Genomic DNA, 27,713 nt, shown 5'->3' with positions numbered 1-27,713 from the left:
GTACTTATGTTTTATTTTCCAATGTGATATTTCTAAAATATAATTAAGAATTTAAATAATTAATTAAAAATGTTATGAAGTAACCAAAAATCAACGGATGTTTGATAATTCATTTGTTTTATTAAAACAATGCTGAATGGAAATGAATTGCATCTTAATAAACTTTTATAATTACAGCGTCACATTATTACGCAATGACATTCATTGCCTGTAACTAATATATATTTAATTACCGCAGACATAAATTTTGTTGATAAGCTTTATGATATGTTACGTAAAAGAAGAGTTCGACATTTATATGAACTCTGACAATCACTTAGCATCGAATAGGCTGTGAGCTCGTTTAACCGTCTACTGTTTGTTTGTTTACCATATTTTGCTTCAATTATTTGTTAAATAAATTTAATATTGCATGATTGCTTCTCATTTAAGAAAAAAATAGGAAATTGTTTGACTACGTTCGCGATTAGTAGTTAGTTCTCTTAAAATCACACTACAATCAAGGTGTCTTCATTAACATTTTTAGAATTAACATTTCCAAGAGACTATGTTAAGACTTTTGTAATTAACTTACACCTTTAGTATTCTCTATCGTTGTTAACGATTCATTAATGTTTAAATCAGTGACAGTTGGAACTGTCACCTGATTAAATGGATTATAAGCTTATCCGTAATTATTATGTCAATGATAATATATATTGTGTTTTTGGGTTCTATGGTATATAAACATTTTTTTCTTGGTAAGGCACAAGTTACTCTTTTTTATTTTTTTATATCTTTTCCTCTTTCGTCTATTTAGGATTTTTTTTTTGCCCGTGTAGGCAGACGAGCATACGGCCCACCTGATGGTGAGTGGTTACCATCGCCCATAGACTTCGGCAATGCCAGGAGCAGAGCCAAGCCGCTGCCTACCGTCAAGTATTCTCAACAAGCCTCGATTGAAGATTCTTGCGCATTGAAAGTTTTTACAAACCAATAAAAAAAATTAGGTCCTCTTAAAACGGTACCGACTTTTCAATGTATAAAGGGTTTTTTTTTCGATAGGTACTTAAATCCTTTTTAAATAACCATTTTTGTTTGTTTTCAGAAAAAACAAAATTTGAAAATTACTACCAGCCATGTTCGTATGAAAATAAGTCGGTTTGTATTCAGACTGAGAGTGTAATAAAAAGCTTGGCCATCCCAAGGTTACATTACAAAGCACATATAAAATCCTTTAGAAAGATTATTTTGTTAAAGCGAAAAAAGGTTTTGTTTTTTTTTGTTTTTTCACGAAACAATAAACCAATGGATTCTGTTTTAATTACCGAGTTTTTGTTAATTGTTAGCCAGAATCGTGAATTTAAAAAGGAATCATTACAAATTATGCGAAGAAATATAAAGAAAACGGTCTTCTTATTAAACTTACATAGCTTATGCGGGCGATAAGTTAGAAAGTGACTTTATTAAGTTTTTGAAATTTGTTTCAAAAAATATATTACTGTAGAGTCTTATATTACTGTATTAATAATATGGCTTCTAATAGATGTAGAGTGATTGAAGTTGTACATATCGACGCTTGAAAGGCAAATGTGACTAAGCGACAATGCGTGAACTTTACAGTAGACTAATTTAAAGTTGAAATTAATTTAAAATATACATGTGAAATACCTGAAAAAATTTTATTTTAGCGAATCTAGCTGTAGGATTGAAATGATTTTAATAGACCTAGAAATATATTTTTTTTGCGCATTGAATATAGGTATTGCCTATCATTTATGTACAAAGCAGTTATTGGCGCTTAGTCACGTTTGCCTTTCAATTGTCGATATCATGTATTGAACATTGGAGATGTCAAAGAAAATAAAAATAAATCAGTTTAGGTTCGTTAGATCTTCATCATTTTCATATTTAGTAAAACATCAAAGCTATATCTCGAGTAAATTACCACGTTAGCTGGCGGCAATCATACTTTCGCAGTCGTTTTTGCACAGTTTTTGCAACAAAAAAATATAATTGGATTCGAATGAAATTAACGATTTATAATTTATGCTAAATGTGAACGATTAAAATTCAATACCCATGTTTTGCGACTAAAATAAAAATATTATATGAATGTAAAAAAAAATATTATCTATTACATATTTCTCTTTTTTTTTTGTAGAAGCAAAGTCAACGACATTTTACGTAGATACTTAATGGTCAATCTGGAATGCACATAACAACATAATAAAAAAACATAAGCAGCCGCCATCTTTTAAAAATCCAATTTATTTTTTAAACGTAGCGAATAATACGAATTAAGCAAATCAAGTCAGACTATGAAAATATCGTCAAAGTACACCAAAAGCAAGTTTAATAAAAGTGTCCCTATTCTGAAAGCTCCGATTCGAATCAGTAATCTCCCGTCTCGCTCTGACGCGCGAAAACGATAGAGACCGCAATATGCGCAGTGAACAAAAGGGCTTGGTCAGGTAGAAATTGAAAAATATCATTTTTAAACAATTAGTTAATCGTCTAAGCCAAGCGTCAATCGAATAATTCAGATATCTTTGTCATGTACTATTTTACTTTGATTGAATACAAAGAAACTGTATATTAGTTTGTACAGCACTTCGAAACAAAAGTAGCGACACTAATGTATTTAGTTGATAAGAATTTAAATTATAATTTTTACCTACAAAAGTTGTTATGAATAATAATGCTGGATTATCTTCTTTCAAACCAATTCATTTACGTATCTAAGCATTTATTAAAAATACGTTATGTGGAGGTACTTAATTTTTTTCTAATTAATATAAAAATAGTAAAATAGTACCAATCTTACACTTTTGGTATATAATTCTTTATTTCTTATTTTATATGTGTAAAAGACAGCAGTTCCTATATATTTATCAATTTGCTTAATAAGTAATTTGTAAGTAAAAAAATAAGGAACAAAAAATGTACCCACGCAACGGATAAAACATAATATATTTTGGCGCCAGATTTGTTAGAAATCATTGAAGTTAACATTCGAGGTCACAGATAAATATAAATCACACAGATAACACAAGCGAAAAAATTAAAAACGAAAAAAAAAAATATGAATATAAAAATTCAAAAATTACCTTGCAATTAAGTCCTATGTGAAATCCACAGAAAAATAATAATTAGAATCACTTTTAAAAAAAAAATGTCACTTAAAATTCGAACGGTTTCAAAAATGTAACATCACTGAATAACTCGAAACGTTCATATTAAACATAATGCCAACCTCAACGAGCTGTATCGCATGAAACGATCAACTTAGCACTTGTCCAAACAGCGGAGCAGCACTACATAACTGAGGGGGACGGGACGGGTCCGACACGTGTGCCAGCGACGGCTTCGCACGCCGAACTGCTCTTCTGGCCTCAAATGTTCCACACCATACATAAGTTCTGGTGATTTACAGAGGGCGCGCAGGCGGGCTTCGGATGCTCCTTTGCAAAGGATACCTCATTATCCTCACTGTAATCCGTGTGCCTTTTTGATAATTTTTATTTATAGGGTGCCAGTTTTCGTGACCCTTTTTTTTAATATCGTGATTCCATTACGTGCCTTGAAACAATGAATTCAACTTTCCTTTGCTATTTTAAATGGACTTTCAACTCTAAAAGTTATGAACGTTAATGATTACATTTTTTGTCTATTTTCCCTAGTTCTTTCGTTACGGTTATTTTGATTTTAAATGGCGAGTTTCTTTTTTAATAAAATGTACCAGTTGCTAACTACTTAGGGTTTACCGAATAAATCCATCTTGCCTATAACTCAATCGCCATCCAAAGCTGGAGGATTATATTAACCACGTGGACTATTCAAATACAAAACATAATTAAGTAACAATAAATATTGTTCGAGTATCCACAAAAAAATCGCACCGCCCGCCACCGGAGTAGAGTTCATCCATATTACCTGGAGCCACTACGTTCATCCACAGTGTGTTTCCAGAGATCTTTTTTGCCACGTACCATCCGGCTATGGAATGAGCTCCCCTCCACGGTGTTTCCCGAGCGCTATGACATGTCCTTCTTCAAACGAGGCTTGTGGAGAGTATTAAGCGGTAGGCAGCGGCTTGGCTCTGCCCCTGACATTGCTGAAGTCCATGGGCGACGGTAACCACTCACCATCAAGTGGGCCGTGTGCTCGTCTGCCTACAAGGGCAATAATAATAATAAAATAAAAAAAACTAACAACAATATTTGTGAATAACAGTCCTAAAAGTAAAATATAATTTATTGTTATCATAATCGGTATTTAACACTAATCATACCAACACTTACTGGTAGCTATTTCTACCATAGCGGGTAGATGATGGTATACGACAAGTATAACTCAACTTAAACAAAACAAAATAAAAAAAATTGTATAATAACTGTAGATTAATTGGTAAGAAAAAGTCTTGAAGTCAAATGCGCAAAAGCAATAAGATGATACGCGCATTTTCAATGCAAAAGTTCAAAATGGGTTATTTGACCCGTTATGGTATGTTTAGTGTTAAATAAGTTGTTCTTTCTTCTCAATCGCTAGCTGTCATATCGTAATTGTTCCGAAGGACATAAAATCATCAAGTACTTTAATAAGATCTTTGTAGTCATCATAGCTCAAAAGATTGGGTGGTATACTCGTATCTTTTGCTAAGGGAATCCGTGCATAAAATCTGTACACCTTTTTTTTCCTACCTAGCTGAGAGCCGTGAGAGGCTATTTCAGCGTAACTTTAGCAAGTAGGTGAGCTCGCCGGGCTCAAACCTGACGACGTTGCTAACACGAACCCTAGCAAGAGCCGTGCTTCGCAGAATCTACCGTCGGATTGGAGACGCGATCCACTGAGAAGAGCCGGCGAGAAACTCAGTGGGCTGTGTCTGATGGTAGTTTACACGAACGACTTCCACGAAGAAGGGAGAAAGAACTTCGCAATAAGAATATCCAAATTTGTAAATTTGCGTAATACCAACGCGTATTGTGACGAACAGGTAGTTGCTATGACCCAACATACCTATTTCTGCCGCCCAGTAGTGATGCAACCCAATTTGAAGGGTGGGAAGTTATTGAGACTTCAATCTAATGTCAAAGGATGTGAGGCGGCACTCATTTGATGTCTATGAGCTCCGTTTATCACTTTAAAATAAGCGAGCCATGAGCTCAATCACCCGTAAAGGCAACAAAAAGTAAAGTCTTCAAAGAATAGTCTGAAATTTTAATTGAAAAATTCACGTAACGCGCACAAGTGAAGCTCGTTGTTTATGATATGAATAGTAGTTAGTATTGTTACATTGTTTCCTGTAAACGTTCCTCTCGAATTAGATGTATTTTGATACGCGATAAATCTCTGATCGCCTAAAACATTTTAACAGTCATTGTCATTGTCATTCGTTTCATTGATAAGTTTTTCATTCGTCAGACGTCCAATCGTTATTAGAACGTGTTGGGAACATGGAAACTAAAACTTTTTGATCATACATGATTGCGAGAACCCTATAAAAACTTACTTTTGGCTGATTTTTCAACCATTCGATTAAATGTCAAAGCACAGATTAGTATTTGGAGTTGCGTGAATCAAAATCCACTGTATCGCTTTCATACTCAATCCGGTTATAATTGACTTAATCTGATGGTTATAAAATCAGCAACTAAGCAAATACATGCTGTGATGACTGTGACCAGTCTGTGAGAGAAAAAAAAACCTTTTTATGGAAGTGACCAAAAAAATTTTTATTTTTTTTATAATTGCTACTGAACCCGAGATTAAAATGTTTCGTCTCTTTATTGGTATTTTGGGTGTTCTATACAATTTATTATGATGAATAATTAATTACACATTAATACAAACAAAACAATCCTGCTAAGTTTCTTATTAGCTTCTAGCATTATCACTCACTTCGTAAACGATGTTAGTCTCACATTATTATAGGCAATAAGTATTTTACGAAATCTAATTAAATAATGAAGAACCCTATAGCTTTGTCTAATAATCATAATAATAACAAAAAACATATGCATCATGTGCAAACATGTAAGGACATCAAATTTTATACATGCGTCTTTTCCAAAATGAACCAAGTACTTATTTATATACCATTTGCATAATTTTAATCGATTTTATTATTCAATTCATTGAAATCGAATAAAAAACATTTTTACCGTTCATTATTTTAGACAAACCGCGACGTGACCAGTTCTCCGTTGTCATTTTAGTCACGGATGACGATGATGTATTTGTACATAGAACTTTGAAATTTGCTTTAACTGCCGTGATAAAATTTATAAAAATAATCTCATTGCTTTTATTTGTTCGTCATTTAATTCAATTTGCCACTCATAAAAGCATTAAAAATACTGGACTTACTAAATATAGAGAGAGGGAGATATAGACAGTATCTTTATCCATCATTATAAGCATCCAAGCGGTTGTACCCCACAAATATGTGTATGTATCGAGTGATGAAGAATGACTATTTGGTTTAACCAACATTTTTGCAACTTTACAGGAGAGCCATTTGATGTTGAAAATTTGGAAAAAATATCATAACAAAAAAAAATCTTTAGATTCTATATTTCAATACAGTAAACTTAATTTATGTTCAATCAAAAACATCGAATTGTTGATGCTAATACTAAACTGTATTTCTAAATTACTTCAATGAACTGACGACCTTCTACTGCACTTTGTATTAGTATGACAGATAAGTAGCAGTTAGGAAGTCATATAGCAGTGTCATATCTAGTAAAGAAAATACCAAGATTGCATAAGGCGAAAGAGATTGCGTTGTGTCGTCGAATACATTTGAATTTGAATAAAAGCCAAACTGCGACGAACAGATGTTACATCGACCCTCAGATGGCCACATTCAATCATGCTTGAAGGTGTACACTAATAATTTAAGACTATTTATAAATTGATAATGCACTAAATATAAGCGGCCTTAAACTATTTACACAATTTAATTAGGAACAATGCAAAACTTGACACCGTTTAACTAATACGTTGTGTATGACTGTTTAAAAAAAAGGTATTTTATATCGACAGCTGATATGTAAGATTTAAAAAAAATTAGGACGAATTTTGCGTATCTTTGTATCAATATCGTCGCGTATATTACATACCCGATCCTGTGGACCGAATGGTAAACAGGCGACGTCGCCCTAAACACGTTATTACGAATCCCGATCCATTAATGGTGCTTTTATGTACCTCAAGCACTGGTTACCATCCTCGCCGAACCCGTCGCTTGTGACGCTGGGCTCGGCGAGTAAATTAACCCATAGAAACAGCCCACTGAATTTCTCGCCGGATCTTTTCAGTGGGTCGCAATTCCGATCCGGTGGTAGATTCTGCGAAACACTGCTCTTACTAGGGCCAGTCTTAGCAACACCTCAGGTTTAAGCCCCGAGAGCTCACCTACACTCTAGGCTTCTTTTTAATTGCTTCGATGTGTGAACGAGCTCACAGCCCACTTGCTGTTAAGTGGTTACTGGAGCCCATAGACATCTACAGCGTAAATGCGCCACACACCTTGAGATATAAGTTCTAAGGTCTTAGTATAGTTACAACGGCTGCCCCGCCCTTCGAACCGAAACGTATTACGTATTACGGCAGGAATAGGCAAGGTGGTGGTACCTACCGGCGCGGGCTCACAAGAGGTCCTACCACCAGTATAATATGGTATAAGGTAATGCTGATATGGCCTCTCAAGGCTATCATAAGGAAAAAAAAAAAGTAAGTCGCGTATCAGGTGCTAGAACGCGGAAGTCAGGGAGCATATTCGGCGTGTGCTGTAACCTGAATAGGAGGATGGCGGGTCGAGGTTCAATAATTGCGGGCCGCCAAGACTTTCACCTTCGCGCGGCCGAGCTCCAAGGCCGAGGCACCGTTCACCGCGACTTCCGCTCGCGGCTGGAGCCTCGCGACAATGCTCGCCGCTTTTGCAATCAAAAATTTTCGGAAAGCGTCAGAGCAATGGCCTCCCTACATAACGGCCCCGCCTTACGCTCGGATTTCGAACCGGCCAGCTCAATGCAGACTTTTTTTTTATTGCTTATGTGTGTGGACGAGCTCACAGCCCACCTTGTGTTAAGTGGTTACTGGAGCTCATACACATTTACAACGTAAATGCGACACTCACCTTGAGATATTAGTTCTAATATCTCAGTATGGTTACAACGGCTGCCCCACCCTTCAAACCGAAACGCATTACTGCTTCACGGCAGAAATAGGCAGGGCACCTACCCGCGCGGACTCACAAGAGGCCCTACCACCAGTCACACCACACATTGATATCAACAAAGAGAACAATTATATTTATTGTGTTGTTTAAATTGCTCGGCTTATCAGTTTCCGATTCAATATTTAGGTTACGAGTGTTTCGCTTACAAAAATATCTGATGCGTTAATATTTGATTTAAAAAAAATTGCCTCTTAATCCTCTCGAATGATTCGTTTCCTATCACACCAGTTCTGCTGTCAAGCTGTAGCTAATGTGTTCACATTCAAAGGATTCCAATTCAATACGTACATTATTGGCCTCTCGAAGTGGGCTGCGAATTCGATTGTCGTTTTACATAAGACAGTTAAAAACCCGATTATATTATACAACGCAGATCAGTAAATAGCTTCGTTCACATTACGAGGCAACTTGAAGCGTGTGCGAGTAGCGAACGGCAAGGTCGCCTGCTGATCTATTGCAATATTTTCTTTTCTTTTTTATTGCCCTTGTAGACAGACGAGTATACGGCCCATTTGATGATGATTTAAGTCGCAAATGGACTTCAGCAATGTCAGGGGCAAAGGGAAAGCGCTGCCTAGTACTCTCCACAAGCCTCGTTTGAAGAAGGTCAAGGCACTCCTCCCTCCTGGCGTCGTGTTCCTTATTACTGAGGGCCGTGACTCCCCCGCTGCATCAGTTTCTCCCGTACGATTTCCCTCCATCAGCTGCGATCCTTAGCTTCATGAAGGGCATTGTGGAAGTCGATGTTCAGAGAAGATCCTTTTTGGTCCGACCATCTCGTGGGACTGCGTCCTCTGGGACGTTTGCCATCTACCTTTCCTGTCACAGCACTAGTGCATCGAATAATTGAGCGACTTTAATCTCTATATATAAAAATGAATTGCTGTTCGTTATTCTCGCTAAAACTCGAGAACGGCTGAACCGATTTGGGTAATTTTGGTCTTGAATTATTTGTGGAAGACCAGGGAAGGTTTAAAAGGTAGATAAATATGAAAATGCTCGGAATTAAATAAAAATAACGATTTTGTTTTCCCTTTGATGTCCCCCCCGTCGAACGTATTCCTTTTGTTTGTTTTAAGTTTATTTTATTACACAAAAGTTTAGGCCATTTATTTATCGATTGAGGCACTACGAAGTCTGCCGGATCAGCTAATATTTAATAACAAAGAAAGAAAATAACGTAGTTTATCGAAGCGCGTGCAGTTACACTTTTATTTCATTACCGGGTGTAGCCGGTGTTCGGCGCGAGTTCGGCCGCACGCAACTTGTCCGCCGACCCATATTTACAATGGTATAGCTACTCTCGGCGGCATGGCAGTTCATTCACATTACAGTTAGTTAACCACCTAGCAGGACCAGTTTCTGTTTAAATTTGGAGTTTTTTTTTTATTGTCCACAATAATGTGTCCACAGATTACTAACAACAAACCATAAGTTTGTTTACGTATTTTTTTATTTTTTTAACTTTACTATAATCTTTGTGTTTAATTAAATATCATCAAACGCGAATTTAAGCGTTACTACCGTTTACAGAGAAACGATGTTATTTGTAAACGGCATTCCGTGTAACAGAATGACGTCACCGCGCTGTCTTCGTACTGATCAGTAATCTTATTACGCTAGTCAAATCGATGCTTTTAATAGGGTTGATGGTGCTCCATAACGTGATACATTTAAATTTACCCCAACGTGGGTAGTTGCTAAATGTTAACCTGACATTTTGATCGCTCCCCCTAACATTCCTGTACGCGTCCTGCCGCTATTTTTGCGTATCCGGAATGTCATAGGTCGAACCGAATCAGGCTTGAGTACGACACAATCCGATAGCTTTCTTCCACCAAGCGAATTATAATGAGCACGTCCACGCCTCAAATCTAGTTTTGTGTGTAAAACTGTAATATGTAGCGTGATATTAATAAGGCGTGGTGGTTTGATACTGCGATGTGCCTTTAGCAGTATTAAACAGAATAAGATACCTTCGTGAATAACAGTCAATATTATTGATCATTGTACAAAACAATACGTCACAGTTCAGGTGTTGCCAACAATTTTTATTGTGTACCTTTGTCTAGAACGTGACGTTTTTTAAGTCAGTTGTCAGTTGTTTTTTTTTTTATTACCAGCTCACGGTTTGAATTTGAGAAGAACGCTATTAGATGCAAGATTATAAGGAACGAGCGGATATCTAATGCAGTTCCTTGACCTTGCGTCGGTATTTTTACATGGCCGTTACGAAGCTGGCGTCGAGTGACCAGCCACGTCGCCACTTGCGATGCAGTCTATGATGTCACCGGCACACCGGAGAGTACCGCGAAAACCTCCGCAAACATAAGACAACGACCGATAATTTTTCGAGGTCATAACAGCCGTGGGCCGCTTCAAAAATGCTATCTAGTTCTTGTCGCGTGCGTGACGTCCGAGATAACAGTTACGCGCTATCGTTACTTCTACGATAAAGGCACGTGTTTTTTTTTTTTTGTCAAAATATTCTCTGTGACAGATTACCTAAAAACTATTTATTATAAAGAACTCTTTACCTACCGAAAACAAAACGTTTTCGTACAGGCAGTTGCATCCGATACTATTAATACCTACGCTTCGAGTCTTTTTAAATTTGGAACATAAACAATGGAAAAAAATGCTACGTTCAAAAGATAATCTTAAAAGAACTAAATGTTCCATCATTAAATTTTAAAATAATAGAATGAATCACGCCTACTTGCTAAGTAATAAGCTAAATTCAAGAATGTCGTTTCGTAATGAAAACGGCAAGCGAATGAAACCTCTATCGCGAAGAGAATAAAGTCGAATATTTCTTTTTTGTTCGAAGCACACATCGTGTATTGTAGTTCCATTGTCTTTTGATAGCTTGAGAAATAGCACATACGTATTCTTTGTGGGTAAGATCGCTGTAATATAGTATTCTGATCTGTAGTAAAGGTTGATTTGTTTGGAAATTTCCACAGAACTAATAAAACTGTGAATTTCGTAACGGTACAGATATAATATAAAAACCATGAAGGTGCAATTTCTGTACATTTTACTAATAAATATTATCATATTGCTTCAATAACGATAGAATGATATTACATTACGTAAGTATGTACAAATTAAGTCTTAAGTAACAATATTATCGAAAATTTCTTATTTTGAGAGTGTTCATAAGTAAAACCGTGTAACGATTTTTTATTTTTCATTCGAGCCTGTCAAAGTTTAACCGAAAAGAACAGCCTTTTTTTTCATGTGGGTTTACATATTTCCTTTGGTTAAATTGAATAATGAGACTTCACGGGTTTTTTCCGGTGCCCGTTACAATAATTCTAGGCTCTGGTCAAACGTTAGTAAGAGTCAATACACACATAATACCGCAGATACAAGAATGAAGAATTTATATTTTTTAGTTAGAAACTTCACTTTAGAGCTTTCACTTTATTTAATTACGTGAAGTGAGCGTTCACTTTATATTTTAAATCTTACGTAACACCGTGACCTAGTTCTTGACGTCTGTGAATTTTCACTTGACAATATTGGCTTAGAATGATGACAAAAAAATGCTTTAAATATCGTGCGATATATCTGATGACAATGGGTAATGTCTTTTTTTGTTTTTTGTTTACGCCCCTAAATTTTTAGAACGATTCCAGAACCGCAATCGTTTTTGTATTATTAATAGTTGATACATCTAATATATTGTTTATATTTAGTGATTTATGATTTCAAGCAAGAGCATGCAGATTCGATATTGCTTTTCTTGGCTACTTAACTTGCTTGAGGAGCTATTCTTGATTTACCTTCACCAAGAGTTCACAGAGCTCAGGCCTAGAGGCTAAAAAAATTGCTCGTAATCGCGACCCACTCAGAAGATCCGACGAGAAACCCACTGATTGGCTTACATACTGCCTAACATGATACTTCCATGTAGGATTATTTTTTTGTAGGTTGGTAACCCTAAATGTATATAATATGCTTTATTTAAGCAATCTATTAGCACTAATTGTACTTAATGATTTAAGTATTTGAGTCTTTAAAGAACCTCACTCATTTATATGTATGTATTGAAATAGAATAATATTATCAGACTAGCGACCCGCCCTCGCTTCATTTTCGGAAACTGTAATTTATTATTGATTTCTCCACTAATTAATGGATGTTATTATACATATAAACCGTCCTCTTCAATCATTCTATCTATTAAAAAAAACCGCATCAAAATCCGTTGCGTAGTTTTAAAGATTTAAGCATATATAGGGACAGACAGATATAGGGACAGAGAAAGCGGCTTTGTTTTATACTATGTAGTGATTATAATTGTGTACGTGCCTAAATTAAGTGTTTGTTATCTGTGCGAGAATTTGAAAAGTAGGTAATTATATTGCTTGGGATAGTTAAATCATAAATAAGAATAGAAAAAACGAAGCTATTGAACCAAGTTAAAAAAGGTTCGACGTTAATAATTCTAAATCTATATTTTTTTCTGTTATGAAATCTACTTTTCCTCACTATGGATAGTCAGACAAAGCCACGCTCCGTGTTCTGTTAATTGTTTACCAGATTCCATACATAACAATAGATGAATTCCGGTACCTACCCATTTCGAGACATGAATCGTTCGAAATCTCAATTAAAATAGGAACGAAAAAGCAAATTTAATGTCACCAAGTACATATCAGAATATAATGAATTCAAAAAACCTTTAGTAGCTTTATTCTACGTACAAAAACATTCCAGTACATGTTTGTACACAATGTTATCGTTCAAAAATTGTGAAAACATTAACGCTGGCCAGTCCTATCAGCGTATTCTTTATCACAGATAAGCGTTTAATTGTTTTTGTAAATTCCAAAAAACGCTGTACTAAATATACTGGTTTCATTATCGCTTCGTACAAAACGCTTCCATTTTCAATACAAATCGCCTACAAGACCTTTTGTTTGAAACAATTCATTTAAAAATACCAAATATAAATCTTCAAAAACTAATCGAGTGGCTATTACGTTCGAACTTCAAATGGGTACACCAAACAAAGAGTAGAAGACTGCGTATCGTCGATAAAAGCCGAGCGCGCACGGAAACGACCGAGCACCCGTTCGTGACCGATACAAGACGAGGCCAACGCCGAGTCCTTGATTATTAAAAATCAAGTGACAGTTCCATCAGCGTTCTGCGGTTTAACGAGTGATTGTTTTTAGGTCATTAACTTTTTGGACGTTTTTTTTTTTTTTTCAATTATTCAATATCATAAATTTGTGATATAAAGAATAAAAATCGTGTTCCATTTTCAAAACGTATCACGATCGTTTTTGTCACATTTGAAAATTTTAATTTTAATGTCAAATTGACATGATATTTTAAATTATTTGACACTACGAACAACTTCAAACAATGAATTATCTATCAAAATATCGCGCAATAACTAATTAATTATTGACTAACGCAGCCATGGCTAACAATTTATTATGTAAGTAAAGTTCGGAATGTTATGAACGCCAACATTTGTACACACGCTAGCGGTGACGCGAACGGCGGTCAAACAAAAGACGTCGTACGTGTGACGTCACAGTAAACTGGTTGTTCCGAGAAATTCGCCAAGTCAAACAGTGATTAGAAGCTTTAATCCACCGTGAGAGATAAATTACATCTTTTACATTAACTTTAATGATTATGCTGAAGATATTATTTCTATGTTAATTTAATGTTGGTAATATTCGTAAATAATGTAACTCTATTAGTCCGACAATTATTAAATATATTTATCTAATGTATCTATTTCTTTAGACGAAATAACTTAATAACTTTGAAAATTTGACATCATTCCGATTACAGGTTTATTTTGAGAATATCGAATTCGCATAAGACATCCAATATTACTCTCCATCATTGAGTGCCCTATTACAAATATCACAGGTCAGGGAATCTCAAATGTTTTCGCGGCTTATTCGTGCCGTTATCAATATAATTATTTTTTGCGCAGTGTCGGGGTTCTATTCTGATATCAACTTACTGGTGGGCGAGTTCCCGGGGCTCACCCATAAATAATTTACTTTATGAGACAGGAAGAGTAATTTTCGATAAATCTATTCTTCAATTGGTATGCATGTAAGTAGTTTTTAGTTAATTCACACTGGCACACTAGATTTGTTTAACAGAATAAGATGAATGTCAATGTCAGTCATCGATTGTCATTATGAGGCTACCAATTTTCCTGTTTGTTAAAGATTTCGGTGTTAAATTAAAAATTCACTAGATTTCGTCATACAATCCCACATTTAAACGGGAATATAGGAATATTGGTTGAATCACCTAAGTTCTATATAATCTTAGATGTTTAAGAGCTAACGACACGCGCATTCCACTGTTGATACTAGTTTCAAAGGTGGCAACGCATCCGCGCATATGTACGTGCCAGCTATCTACATATGAGTTCATAAATTGAAAAATAAAAATAAACAAAGAATTTAGCAGTCATAATGCCTTTGTCAGTTAGTTGTGACGTCATTTAAATGAGTTACAGTGGTTATATGACCTCTAATTTATAATATACATTGCAAGTATCTCTCTTTTCTGCCTTTGCCCAGATTTTGCCAAGAATACGACCCACCTGACGGTGAGTGGTTACCGTCGCTCATGGACATCAGCAATGCCACAGACAGCCCACTGACCACCGTTAGTAGGCCTCTTTGTAAATTAAGACGTTAGGTATTCAATGAATCCGAACCCAAAAGTATCTGTAGGGTAGAGAAGAATCAAACTCCAGCGAATTTGTTTCTTGGTCCATAAGTTCCTTGGTACAGAAGACCTCATAAATTATATTGTTATTTGTCAAAGGAAATAATAATAATTAATATATTTTTCATTACGTCACAACCTTTTAGCCCATCATCTGCGAATTGGTCGAACAAAAAAAATCGATACCATAACACAAAACACAGTTTTTGTTATACAAATATTGATTGTTGATTTCATTGAAGTGTAATGTGTTTCACCTAATTCATTAAGTTTTAATTGATACAAGTTATTATTAGCGATTAACTAGCCCATAGACACATCCCGCTGAGTTTCTCCCCGGATATTTTCAGTGGGTTGCGATTTCGATCCGGTGTTAGATTCAGAGAAGCACTGCTCTTTCCAGGGCTAGTGTTAGCAATTCTCTCAGATTGAGCCTGTGAGTTCACCTACCATTCCGCGGGTAGTTGGAAAAGCCCCTTAGGCTATCAACGATGACGATGGTGAAAAAAAGTCAATTCGGAACTGCTCGGAATAGCCGCAACTTGATCAGAAAAGTCTCTGAGTCTATTTTGACACACTAACACAGCTTAAAATTCCCTATCATAAGCCTATTATTATCCCCAATCGAAAAAAGTCATCTTGAACAAAGCATTGCTTATTTGGACGAAAATCTGTGTGTGTTTTTAAACTTACATTACTTGTATGAACCTATTTAACAAAGTCCAGTTCGTTATATTACGTAATAACAATATGTAGCTTTACGAAGAAAATTACCGAACATAAAAGTGCTGAAATCGATTTGCCAACAATTTCGTAACGCTACAAAGATCAAAGGACAAAATTTGGCGAATAAGATACACCCCTGACTTCTTTATTTCCACGAAAACTGAAGCTTCAGAATCTGTTCTTATTTATCGATGATAAAAGTCTACGATCTTATCTCTCTTTAACTATTTTACGTAATATAATAAAATTATAACTAACAAACTAGAGACACACAATTTCACTTCATTGATTCTGTTAATGTAGAACTTTTTAAATTTGAATGACGTCTGTCAAAGTGACATTTGACTTTTCATCATTGACGTAATCCAATCGGTGCAATAAAATACTGTTTTCTTTATCCTATCGTAGATTTTTTTTTTGTAGTAGAAGATAATCTTATTCTTTATGCAATTGAAACATTTTTTTAATTGGATAAAAGTAATAATTATGTCAGAGTACGGAGAACAGTATCAACAAGCAAGCCGGTAGCGCACACGACTGTATGTGCTAATAAAGAATAATAATTTGCATAAAAATTTAACCAAAAGGTCAGTTTGAATAGTTTACACTGTAACACTTTCTACAGTCTAGACGCGCATATTAGATTTGATATCATCGAATACAAAAGTGCATATGCTCGCCCGCAACGAGGAGGTACAGTCATGTTCTAAATAACAACATTTTTTTTTTGACGCTCTTTAATTAATTTTCTATAGAACCTGTTAAATCGTTTTGTCAATGCAATTACAAATGACAATGGCGGCATAATTAACTGGAAGTACCAACTCATTTACCCCCTCTTTTAAAAATGTGTAAGGTAACGTCGATTTACGTAGTATGCTTGATTATAGTCTTTAAAGATTTTCAAAGAATCTTGATCGTTTCAAAATTATGTATGTGTATACAGTTTACGCCATCACGGACAAATAAGGTGTGGACAGTTGTAAAAATATTCGAAACGTTGGGAAAAATTTGGAGATAAAGTCGTAAAAATACTATTAATTATGTCTACGACTAAGAAAAGCTACGACTAATAAAAGCTAAGAAGGTTCCGTCTTGATCGAGAGGCAGGTACAACCACTGTGCTTTGAGAGAGATTCTTGTGATGTCTCTCTCTTTGATTCGCGATTACAACACAAAGTCGAATTTAATTAAGCATTTCCATTCTAGAATCGTAAGTATTAAAAACAATGGCGGTCGGTTTTTAAATGAATTAACAAATTAAATCGAGAATGGTAATCATTTCATTACGGGCTGTTCGGTTTAATGCGAAAGGTTCGTTCACCTCTACACAAATTACATGCTCTTTAAAATACAACAATAAAACAAAGAAGTCAGTTTTAAGACGTTTATTTATAGATTTGAAAAGACAATTGAAAGTCGCAACGAAAAAACACCGTGAATTATTCGAATACATTTAAATTAAATCGAAGAAAAGTTTACGTGATAATATGTTTTAATCAATCGAATGAATGTACTGTTTTTTTTTTTTTGTATACCCTCTTCCACGAATAACGAAAAATACTCAAACTCTTTTGTACCGGGAACACTTGATAAATTCACGCGTGAACAATTCCTTATAAATAACGTCTTAACTTTACGGCAGGCAGCGGCTTGGCTCTACCCCTGGCATTGCTGAAGTCCATGAGTGACGTTAACCGCTCATCATCAGCCTTATGCTCGTCTGCCTCAAAGGGCGATAAAAAATGGCGTACTGTGTACTTAGTGAGTGTTTTTTAACGTTCTCTATAGCGTAAAAGTTAACTCAAATCTGTATGGAGCTGGATTGTTCGGCTACGTTTTCCGCTAGGGGTGCTTTTCAAACTGCATACAAATTTGAGTTAACTTTTACGCTATGAGTACGCTTTGAGTTAACTTTTACGTTAAAAAACTCGCCCTAAGCACACAGATGTCATACGTTAACGCGACCATTTGAAAATAGGCTTCCTTTAATAATCGAAACCAAAATTCAAGAAAACGGACAAAATAACAAGAATTCGCGTAAAAGCTGTAGAGACTAACAGTAGACCTGACGTCATTCAGACGCAATCATTTAACAATAGCATAATCAGATATACTTTTAAGGCTTAATATCAGACGACCTAATTCGCTTTCGTCTCAGATAATACAACTACGATGCAACGAAAGTGACACAACTCGACTAAACGGGAATATTACGCGAAGGCGAAAAGAGAGACAAAAATGTAGGATTTAGCCTGCGAGAGAATGAGATAGAATGCTGCTTTCACCCCTACCGCGTGTAGATTCAATACACGTTTTTATTCACGCATTGTATTTATGTATGCATTTATTTTATTCTACATAGCTTCCTAACTCCCAATGTCCTAAATCCCATCTTGTTACTAGTGGTAGGATAATCAATTTATCAAGCCCGAATTGGCCATAACCACTGCTCTTTCTATTCGTACCCCGAAGCTATCATGCGATTTGAAGGGTAGAGGTATCGTTGGACTTTTAAGATCATCTGATTATACTGCGGCAGTAATAGGCATAACTGTGTCACTGAAGCCCACGATAGGACTCTGAACTGCAATGCGGGCGGCAGTATCGCGGTACATTTCACAATAGATGCCAAGGGCCTGGTATGGTTTCATTGTAAATTTTGCGTTTTTTGTAGGCCGCTTGTACCTTGATGGCCGTTGCACCGGTTACAAATACTTTGTACCTGACTCACGTGGATTGTGGAATCTACGAGCTATTGTATGATCCTTTCGTCAGTATTTATTTTCCTTTTGTAGCGTACGAGATTTTTTAAGATAAGATACGAAGCGGACGAAACGAAAAAAAATCTAAAATTTACGACACATTTTTTCCTGGTGGTAGGACCTCTTGTGAGTCTGCGCGGGTAGGTACCACCCTGGCTATTTTCTGCCGTGAAGCAGTAATGCGTTTCGGTTTGAAGGGTAGGGCAGCCGTTCTAACTATACTGAGATCTTAGAACTTATATCTCAAGGTGGGTGGCGCATTTACGTTGTAGATGTCTATGGGCTCCAGTAACCACTTAACACCAGGTGGGCTGTGAGCTCGTCCACTCATCTAAGCAATAAAAAAAAAAAAAAAAAACATTCAAAATTTTAATGCCACAATTGAATGATTGTAATGATCAACTAATTAACTCGATAATTTAAAGATTTAATAAAAATAACAAACCTTGAGTTTACTTGTTAATTCTTAGAAAAACAAAGAAATGATTTCGTGTTTGAAAACCACAAAACTGGCAACAGATTAAAAATAATGGCCCGCAGACATACCTAAGCTATACATACTTCGCTAAACGCAATTCTATTTTTAGTCACAATACAAACGCGAAGGTATCCAGTGTCAATAGTCACTGACGAGACAAATTTTCTTAAATCGATTTAGTAAAAGCACTTATGCTATAAATACGAAAATAATCGTCTCTGCATGTTTCTAATAACAAGGAAGATAGGTAATAAAAATCTTTTAAGTGCTCCAACGTTTTTAATTGGTCAAGGGGTAATTTTCCGCCGCAAAAATTAGACAGGCATATGGTTTTATGGACATAGGGGGACTGATGGAATACCTCGCATCTGATTACAGTATAGTCGTTGTTCATTGACAAAATAGTAGTGGCCTAATAAAAAATCAAACCCGTAAAATTGTAATTTGCGTAATTACAGGTGGTAGGGCCTCTTGTGAGTCCACGCGGGTAAGTACTACCACCCTACCTATTTCTGCCGTGAAGGAGTAATTCGTTTCGGTTTGAAGGGTGGGGCAGCCGCTGTAACTATACTTGAGACCTTAGAACTTTTATCTCAAGGTGGGTGGCGCATTTACGTCGTAGATGTCTATGGGCTCCAGTAACCACTTAACACCAGGTGGGCTGTGAGCTCGTCCACCCATCTAAGCAATAAAAAAAAGGATAAGACGCTCGTTGCACTCATACCGAGCAATACGGCTGCGCCGGGGCTCAATCCCCGCAGGTAGATTGAACGGTCGCTTCAATCTTTTGTCGTCGATTAGGGTATTATTAATATTGTAATCGTTGTTATTTTTTCCTTTTTCCTTTCGTCTGGTTAAGCCTAGAAAAGTCACAATATCAGTGTCTTCGTCTTAGTCTATGTCTTCTAGTCATTATAGGTTATAGGTCATGTGCCGTCAAAGAGGTTGCACGCCATGAGATAGTTATTTACAAATTTCGCTAATGAACTACCACTACAAACTTGTCACATGTCGCACGTATGCGTAATCACTAAAACCATATTACATTGAGACATAGATGAGACTTCATAAGACATAGATCTCAAGTCGGTGGATAGCGGCATTCACCTTGTCTATATCTATGGGATCGGGTAACCATTTAACGCCAAATTTAACCGTAATTCATTGACAAGGTAACATCCATCTTTAATTCGTCGGGCTCGGTGAGATTTTACTAAGATATGCTGATTGAAATTAGAAGTAAAAGGGAAATAATTCCACTTTAGTTTAATACATAAAACTAAATACCATCATGAAATATACGATAAACATTTCAGTCTAGGCCGTTAAAAGTATTCGACATATGCTTCATGAGCTAAACGAAAAATCCCAATCCCAATTAAACAGTCCCAAGGTTATTAATTCGACTTCGTGTGTAATAATGACATGTAATATTATGGCGATTTCCACTCGCAAGTGGTACACGCCGACACACACAGTCATACAACAATTCGATAACGGAATTCTGTAGTGATAAGTTTGTAAATAAAATAAAAATACATATATGCCTTTACGTAAAGTAATTAATTGATATCGAAGACGAAAAGCTCTTGGACCTAAGCGATACTTTAAAATCGCAACTGAAGAACCATAAATAACAATCTTTTTTGATAAAAAAATAATAATATAACAATATTTTGGATATTTTATTTTCCGTTCAAGTCTCTGTTATTTAATGAGTCCATCTCGACTTTGTACATGCATCTTTAGATAAGAATATGTAAAATTTAAATTAAAAATATTGTTCGTTTATCCTCGTATTATGCTTTGTTTACTGCAAGCAATGTAACACGAATAACAATCAGCTGTAGCGCGGGTTCATTTATCTCCCCATCTAGTGTGACGCGGAAGTGTATTTATTAGCTACCTCGCTTTATATTCCCAGTTTTTTTATTTTGTTATTGCTCAAATAGGTGAAAGACCTCACATCTCTCTTGGTGTTGAGTGGTTATCGATGTCCATAGACATCAACAAGGTATATGCCGCTACCCATCTTGAACTTAACTAAGTTTCCGTTTTTAAAGTATAACGACTGCCCCGTCCTTGAAACTGAAACGCATTACTGATTCACGGCAGAATTAGGCAGAGCGGTAGTGCCTGCACGGGGGCTCCCAAGCCGCCCCCACCACCGGTACTATTTAAAACTATTTCATCATCACCATCATCGTCATCAGCCTATAGTAGTACACTGCTGGACATATGCCTCTCTTATTACACGCAACTAAACACGATCCTCGGCTTCTCTTATCCAGCTCTTACCAGCCACCCTGCATATATCGTCACTCTAACACTAGGAGTAGGGACCCCGGTAACCGTACTAGTCAAACTCGGCAAAGAGTTCGACGTGCATGGCTAAGTCTGACTATCACTGAAAAACTCTTATAATCACAATGTCAGACAATCCACAAAAAAAGCCTAAACAAAATACGGGAAGATTGTTTAGGCTTTGTTTGTGTGTCAATAAAATTAAAGCATTAAGTACGTACGTACGTACGTACGGAGAGTACTTAACGACAGGCAGCGGCTTGGCTCTGCCCTTGGCATAGCTGAAGTCCACGGGCGACGGTAACAACTCACCATCAGGTGGACTGTATGCTCGGTTACCTACAAGGACTTTCTTCTTCTCAGTCGTGTCACTCTTGACAGAATGGTCGTGATGGTCATGTAGTGTTGGAACGGGGAAGACTTGATGCGTCTCAGGATGTCCTGCCATCTCTCCCTAGAAAGGCCATCTCTATTTAATCCCATAAAAAAAAACTTAACCTAAAAAATCTTATTGACGTCAAAATGTTTGTTACTTCAATTTGACAAACAAAACGATTAGATATGAGTACGACTAATAAACAGCAGACTGATAAATATCTATCTATATAACACGCGCTAGAGAAATAATCGCAAGTAATAATTAGTGTAGAAAAAATACATACAATCATACGACCAGTAATACCTACCTCAAACTATACTACGGAGTTTTAGCTCAAGAAGAATAAATAGTGTTGTGCTCATTACAATATCGAGTAAAGCAGATAAAAATGAAGATTATATTGTCGTGTTGTGAGTCACGGTAATATCCTGCCTATTTCTGTAGCAAAGCTGTTTATAGAGTGTGAAGCCGAAAATAATCATAAAAACATCTCAAGCTATTATACATCCTATATATTTCTTTTTTTGCGGTTCTTGACTTTGTAGTTAGAAAACACTGAGTGAAGTAGGCATCTTACTAATGAGTAAGTTGTAACCCTTTGTTGCTAATTAAAATTATTTATGACGTTGTTATTCCACAATAAATAAATCCTCGACATAATATTTATAAAGTTTTGTGGGTATTGCAATATTACTAGCTCGTATTTTATTTTATCAAAGACATTCGATTATTGTTCTAATGTTTTTGATAAATAAAAACGTTTGATATCATTAGAACATTAGAACCAATTATACAATTTGTTATGATTTTATAATTTCTAACTTATAATTATTTTTAATTTCAAGATGTTGTCAACTATTTCACTATGATTTGTACCTACCTATAATTGAGGCGACATTTATAATGTACCTTGCCAATTCCCCGACGTTCTGAATGAGTAATCACTTTGTTGGTCTAACTAATTGAATAAATAAATAAATTTGCACTGGTCAGTTTGAAAATTAGATATCATAGCGTCTAATGTCAACAGTTAATAGCAGGGTCAGAAATGTACATCCTAATGTATTCTTCTGAGTTTGCATCTTCATTTTCTAATGACAAGTTTGATGAACGTTCTCTCATCATCCGCTAAACAATTCCTCTCCACGTGCTCTCTATCTTCGACAGTCTTAAGTTCTTTAGGTATGGGCATTTCGGTAAGTGATGTTATCAGTTCTGATCAACGAGTTGGGAATCGACCACGTGGTTTTTCCCGCCGACACGTCCTACTGTTATCAGCTCTCCGAGACTGTCAGGATATCGGCGAGCAATGCGCCCAAAGTAATATAATGTGTTCTGATAGCAGCTGTTTATAGAATAATTGTTATACAGCTTATACAGTACGAATTCTTTTATCGTGACCACCGCTAACTACATATTCGACCCAGGCGACGTGGCAAAGCAAAGCCGCCGTAGCCCAAAACATGTCTTGTCAGATCCCCTGTATCCATCGCACCTTCAAGCACCGGTCATCGTCCTCGCCGAACTTGCCGTGACGAAGAGTTCGACGTATGAACTAGCCTATAAATACAACCCACTGAGTTTCTCGCCGGATCTTCTCAGCAGGTCGCGGTTCTGATCCGGTAGTAGATTTAGTGAAACACTGCTCTTGCTAGGGCTAGTATTAGCAAATTACGTCAGGTAGAGTCCGTGAGCTCACCTACCCGTCCGGGCATAGTTATCATAGCCTCTTAGGCTACCAACGAATAGGCAGGGAAAAACAATAATACGGGGCCTTATCCTAATATGATCACTTGCTTTATCCGATGTAAAACTAAAAACCAAATGGCATGCGAACTAAGAAAATAATTATCTTTTGACTGGATTTTCTGGAATGGTTCTTAATGGAATAAATAAGAATCTTATAATTAAGAAACATTGTGAACATCATGTATTTTATGCTATATGTTCTTCATTTGAAACAAGAACAAAGCGTCTTTTGCGGTTTAATTAGTAATTTTAGTTAACAATTTTGGTTTCATGTTATTTAAATATTGTACTCTAATAGTACTGAAAGCAATTTAAACAGAAAATTAGACATAATGTTGAAAGTAATATTTATAATTACATAGTGGCGTTGATCTTAATATAAACGAGTCGTGGCTTTTGTTCAATATTAGAGGTTGCCATTTTCAATATAATTTACATTACTATTTTCAAATAAAAATTATTAGGCCTTATCTACAAATTGCCGTTTAGTAGACAGAAAGCTAGTAATTTTTTTATAAATATATTTTTATTTTTAACAACCAAAATAGGTACCCATATTATTAATACACCTCTACCAGCGCAGTGGCTTCTTGAAGAAGTCAAGTGTACATAAGCCAATAAACTCTTCAAAGGCACTTTGTACTGTCACACAAATGCTGGTGCCATTTAGTAGGAACCTGTGAATTATTCCTGTACCAGAATTATATTCCGGTACCAGAACCACCAAACAGTGACCATGACTTTTTAAGGGGTAAGTTTTGGTTCGGGACATTGCCTATATGTATACCGAACTAAGATCTAACCAACATGACGACTACTTACGATTATCAAAAAGAATCCATTTTTCATCGCAAGTGACAATGCGAATCAAAATCCCTTCGTTTCAGTGTCTGTTATTATATTCTTTAACGCGTTCGTCGCGATCGCATCAAGTTTTCTTTTACGTTGTAAATTTTACCCAAATGGACCAAATTTGATGCTAACATTGAATGCTGCTGCTAGATCATCGGTAGATTGAGTAGCGTCAGCTTCCACTATCCCCTCCACTTTAGTTTTAGGGCGACCACGGGGAACATTTTTTAGATCAAAATTTCCATGGCGAAACAGTAAAACGGAGTGAATAATACCATCAAACGCGCAACTCTTGCGTCACGTCATTAATGTTGTGAGCCGCTTGTGCTGCATTACTACCGCGACGGAGCGAGAGATCTCTTAATTTTTTTTTGTTACCTAGAAGAGTGTACAAGTTCACGGCTAACCTGGTTTTAAGCGGATTCTGGAACCCATACACATCTCAATGTGAGTGCCCCATAGGAATCTTAAGATCAGTTCCAAGTAATAGATGTTGCAAGTGATGAGATAATAAAATAAGAAACTAAGAAACCATCTTAAAATATTACACAGAGTACTTTGTAATAAGCTTTTCCGAAAGATCTGATAATCGATGCAATTAATTGATATTATAAGTTCATTAACAAAAAAAAAACACGATGCATTCGTAATTAACGCTTAAGCATTGAAAAGGACCGAAATTGTCTAAATCATAAATGTATTTTCAAACATAACCATGATAATCTATATATATAAAAATGAATTGCTGTTCGTTAGTCTCGCTAAAACTCTAGAACGGCTGGACCGATTTGACTAATTTTGGTCTTGAATTATTTGTGGAAGTTCAGAGAAGTTTAAAAGGTAAATAAATATTATGAAAATGCTCGGAATTAAATAAAAATAACAATTTTGTTTTTCCTTTGATGTATCCCCCGTCGGACGGATTCCTATTGTTTGTTTTAAGTTTATTTTATACAAAAGTTTAGGTCTTTCAGTTATCGCTTGAGGCACTACGAAGTCTGCCGGGTCAGCTAGAAGTTAATAAATAAACGAAGCACAAATACTCAAAGACTCACTGGAAATATCTCAATTAACCGGCCACTATGTATATAATTGCGACAGGCCACATGGGAGCCAAGCGAAGACCACGGAGGAGTCAATCCGAATAAGTTTTCGAGCCGGACGCGTAAAACAAGCCGGAGAGTCAATTTGCTGAACGTGTGTACGGAATATATAAGTAATCCCGACGGTATCGCATCTCGTCTGTCCACCGTAATTAATCAAACCCAAATTGCCATCGTGTTGTCGTGTGGAGAACACTTAAAAACGTTCTAGTTGGCCTTTGAATAGCATTGCGTCGTTGTCCAATCGATAACTACTACGAGCAAAAAGCATGACTTTGAGATATTAAATCGAAACGTTCTCCCGCAATTTTTTTAAATACAACTAATTTTATAATGTTATACAGTAAGTACCTAGAGTCGCAAAGCAGTCTATTTTTACGAAAATTTGGTTAGGGAACTAGTTTTAGTAGTTAGTCAAGATATTGAACTTTCCAAACGTTTGATAATGACTATGTTTAATCCATATTACTTTTATGGCTTAATCTATAGTCACTATATTATTTCCGATGTTTGGTATACTCCACAGTTTTCGCGTGGCCACAGAATTCTAAGATGTTATTCGTCGACATTTGAAATATTTCATTAACTACCCTCGAATGTGTATAAAAAATATTATGATTTTATCAAGAGTTATGAGCATTAAAATGATAAACCGTAAAATTTTAAGATTAAACCGTAAACGTAGTTTTAATTAGGTCAAGAACTCGCCTAAAATGAGGACCATACTATAACTAGGATCTAGATCTTGCTTGGGCCCTAGCTGAGCCAAAAGGAGTCTTTAAAGGACCAACTTTTAAAAAAAAACATTTGGTCAAACAATGCTTTAGGCCTTTGTTATCCCCTACAGACTTTTCACAAGCGATATGTCCATGATTTTCTTGAAATTAAATTTAAAATACGTCCTTAGCGGTAAGCGACTCCTCGGTATACACTGCTAATATTCATGAATCTATTGCTATCCACTGATGATAAGGTGGGATACCAAAGATTAAACGGCAAAAGTAGTTTTAATTAGGTCAAGAAGTCGCATCACCCGAGGACAATGCTATAACTACGATCTAGATCTTGCTTAGGCCCTGGCTGACCCAAAAGACTATTTAAAGGACCAACTTTAAAAAAAGACATTGGGTCAAGCAATGCCTTTGTTATCCCCTACAGACTTCTCACAAGCGCTATGTCCATGATCTTCTTGAAATTAAATGTAAAATACGTCCGTAGCGGTAAGCAACTTCTCGGTATGCACAGCTCATATTTATGAATCTATCACTATCCACTCACGATTAGGTGGTATATCGCTTAGGATCCTAGCTGCCGCAGCAAAAAATACTCACGATTCTTGGAGATCTCACTCTTTTTATATGCAATGACAGCATTGTGTGCTTAGAAGTATTCATACTATGCTAGCAAAGTGAGTTGATACCTAAGTTTGGCATAGCAGTAAAACTAGATTTATGAAATATTTAGATCTGGCATGTACGGTAAAGTACCGACGCTTGTCTCCCCAATCTCGCCATCTTGTACGATGTTTCATGAAGGTCATTTCAGCGCTCTAGCTTTGAATGATCTCGAAATGTCACATTTGCATTCGCATGACAGAATTTATTAGTAAAATACTAATATTATTTTATCAATTAAATACAATTTACTGCTAACGTTTCCAGAAACGTCTTACTTAATCTAAATGATGAGGGCTGAAGATGAATCGGTTTTGATTGAAGCTCTCTACTCTGTATCTATATATTTTGTAGTTTTAAAATAACCTAAGGCCAAATTTCTGTCTATTTTCTATGGTTTCGTCTTTAAAATGTTTATGCGATTCGTAGTTTCTCAAAAAAGTCCTTTTGTTTGCCATATTGTAATTATAGGTTCCATTTTCAGGGATAGGGGTGTATCCATTATTCCAATCTAGTCTAGACTTCGTTCTGTATCCACACTGTGATATTCATGTGATGTCAATGAACTATGGCAACCTATCATCAGGTGGATTAAAACTTGTCTCATTTACACTAAAAGCGGACTTATCCTATGAATAATTAATTTGCCTACACATGCGGTCCGAAAAGTATTCAAACGTAAATACATCAAAAATATGCCAATTAGAGAACAAGGAAAGGCTCGAAATGAATCGCTCAAATGCCGAAATACATTGCTCCGACAAACAGAGGAGAAATTAAAAATCCGTCACGCGTATTAGTCCGGTCCATAAAATTCTGTGAGCTGCGAATTTTCTCGAAACGTCTGGAGTCTGGAGTGATTCAGGGCTAGACAGGCACGCCGAGTTCACTGCACTGTGTCTGGCCAAACGTGTAAAACTTTGGCAGTTTTTGTGCGCGAACTAATTAAATTGCGGCATGATGCTTGTTAGACGTCAGTCGACCGGTGGGTGACAACTCGAGCTATGAAT

The 27,713-nt window shown here is 36.1% G+C and overlaps 1 protein-coding gene across 2 annotated transcripts in view; it reads right to left on the bottom strand.

Moving 5' to 3' along the window:
- LOC114253583 (uncharacterized) overlaps window positions 1-27,713 on the bottom strand; it is a 122,969-nt gene that overhangs the window by 13,610 nt on the left and 81,646 nt on the right. Inside the window, exons 1-2 of one of the 2 annotated variants that reach the window (XM_089735040.1) lie at window positions 3,236-3,363; window positions 3,090-3,103 (exon numbers count right to left, since the gene is read on the bottom strand). The exons of the other annotated variant lie outside the window; for it this stretch is intronic. The gene's annotated coding sequence lies outside the window, so the exon portion shown is untranslated. Of the gene's footprint in view, window positions 1-3,089; window positions 3,104-3,235; window positions 3,364-27,713 lie in introns of those variants that run through there. 2 annotated transcript variants of the gene reach the window in all.

Source organism: Bombyx mandarina, chromosome 18 (assembly GCF_030267445.1).
Source record: "Bombyx mandarina strain Sakado chromosome 18, ASM3026744v2".
Classification (NCBI taxonomy): domain Eukaryota; kingdom Metazoa; phylum Arthropoda; class Insecta; order Lepidoptera; family Bombycidae; genus Bombyx; species Bombyx mandarina.
This window is presented reverse-complemented; position numbering and strand designations above follow the sequence as displayed.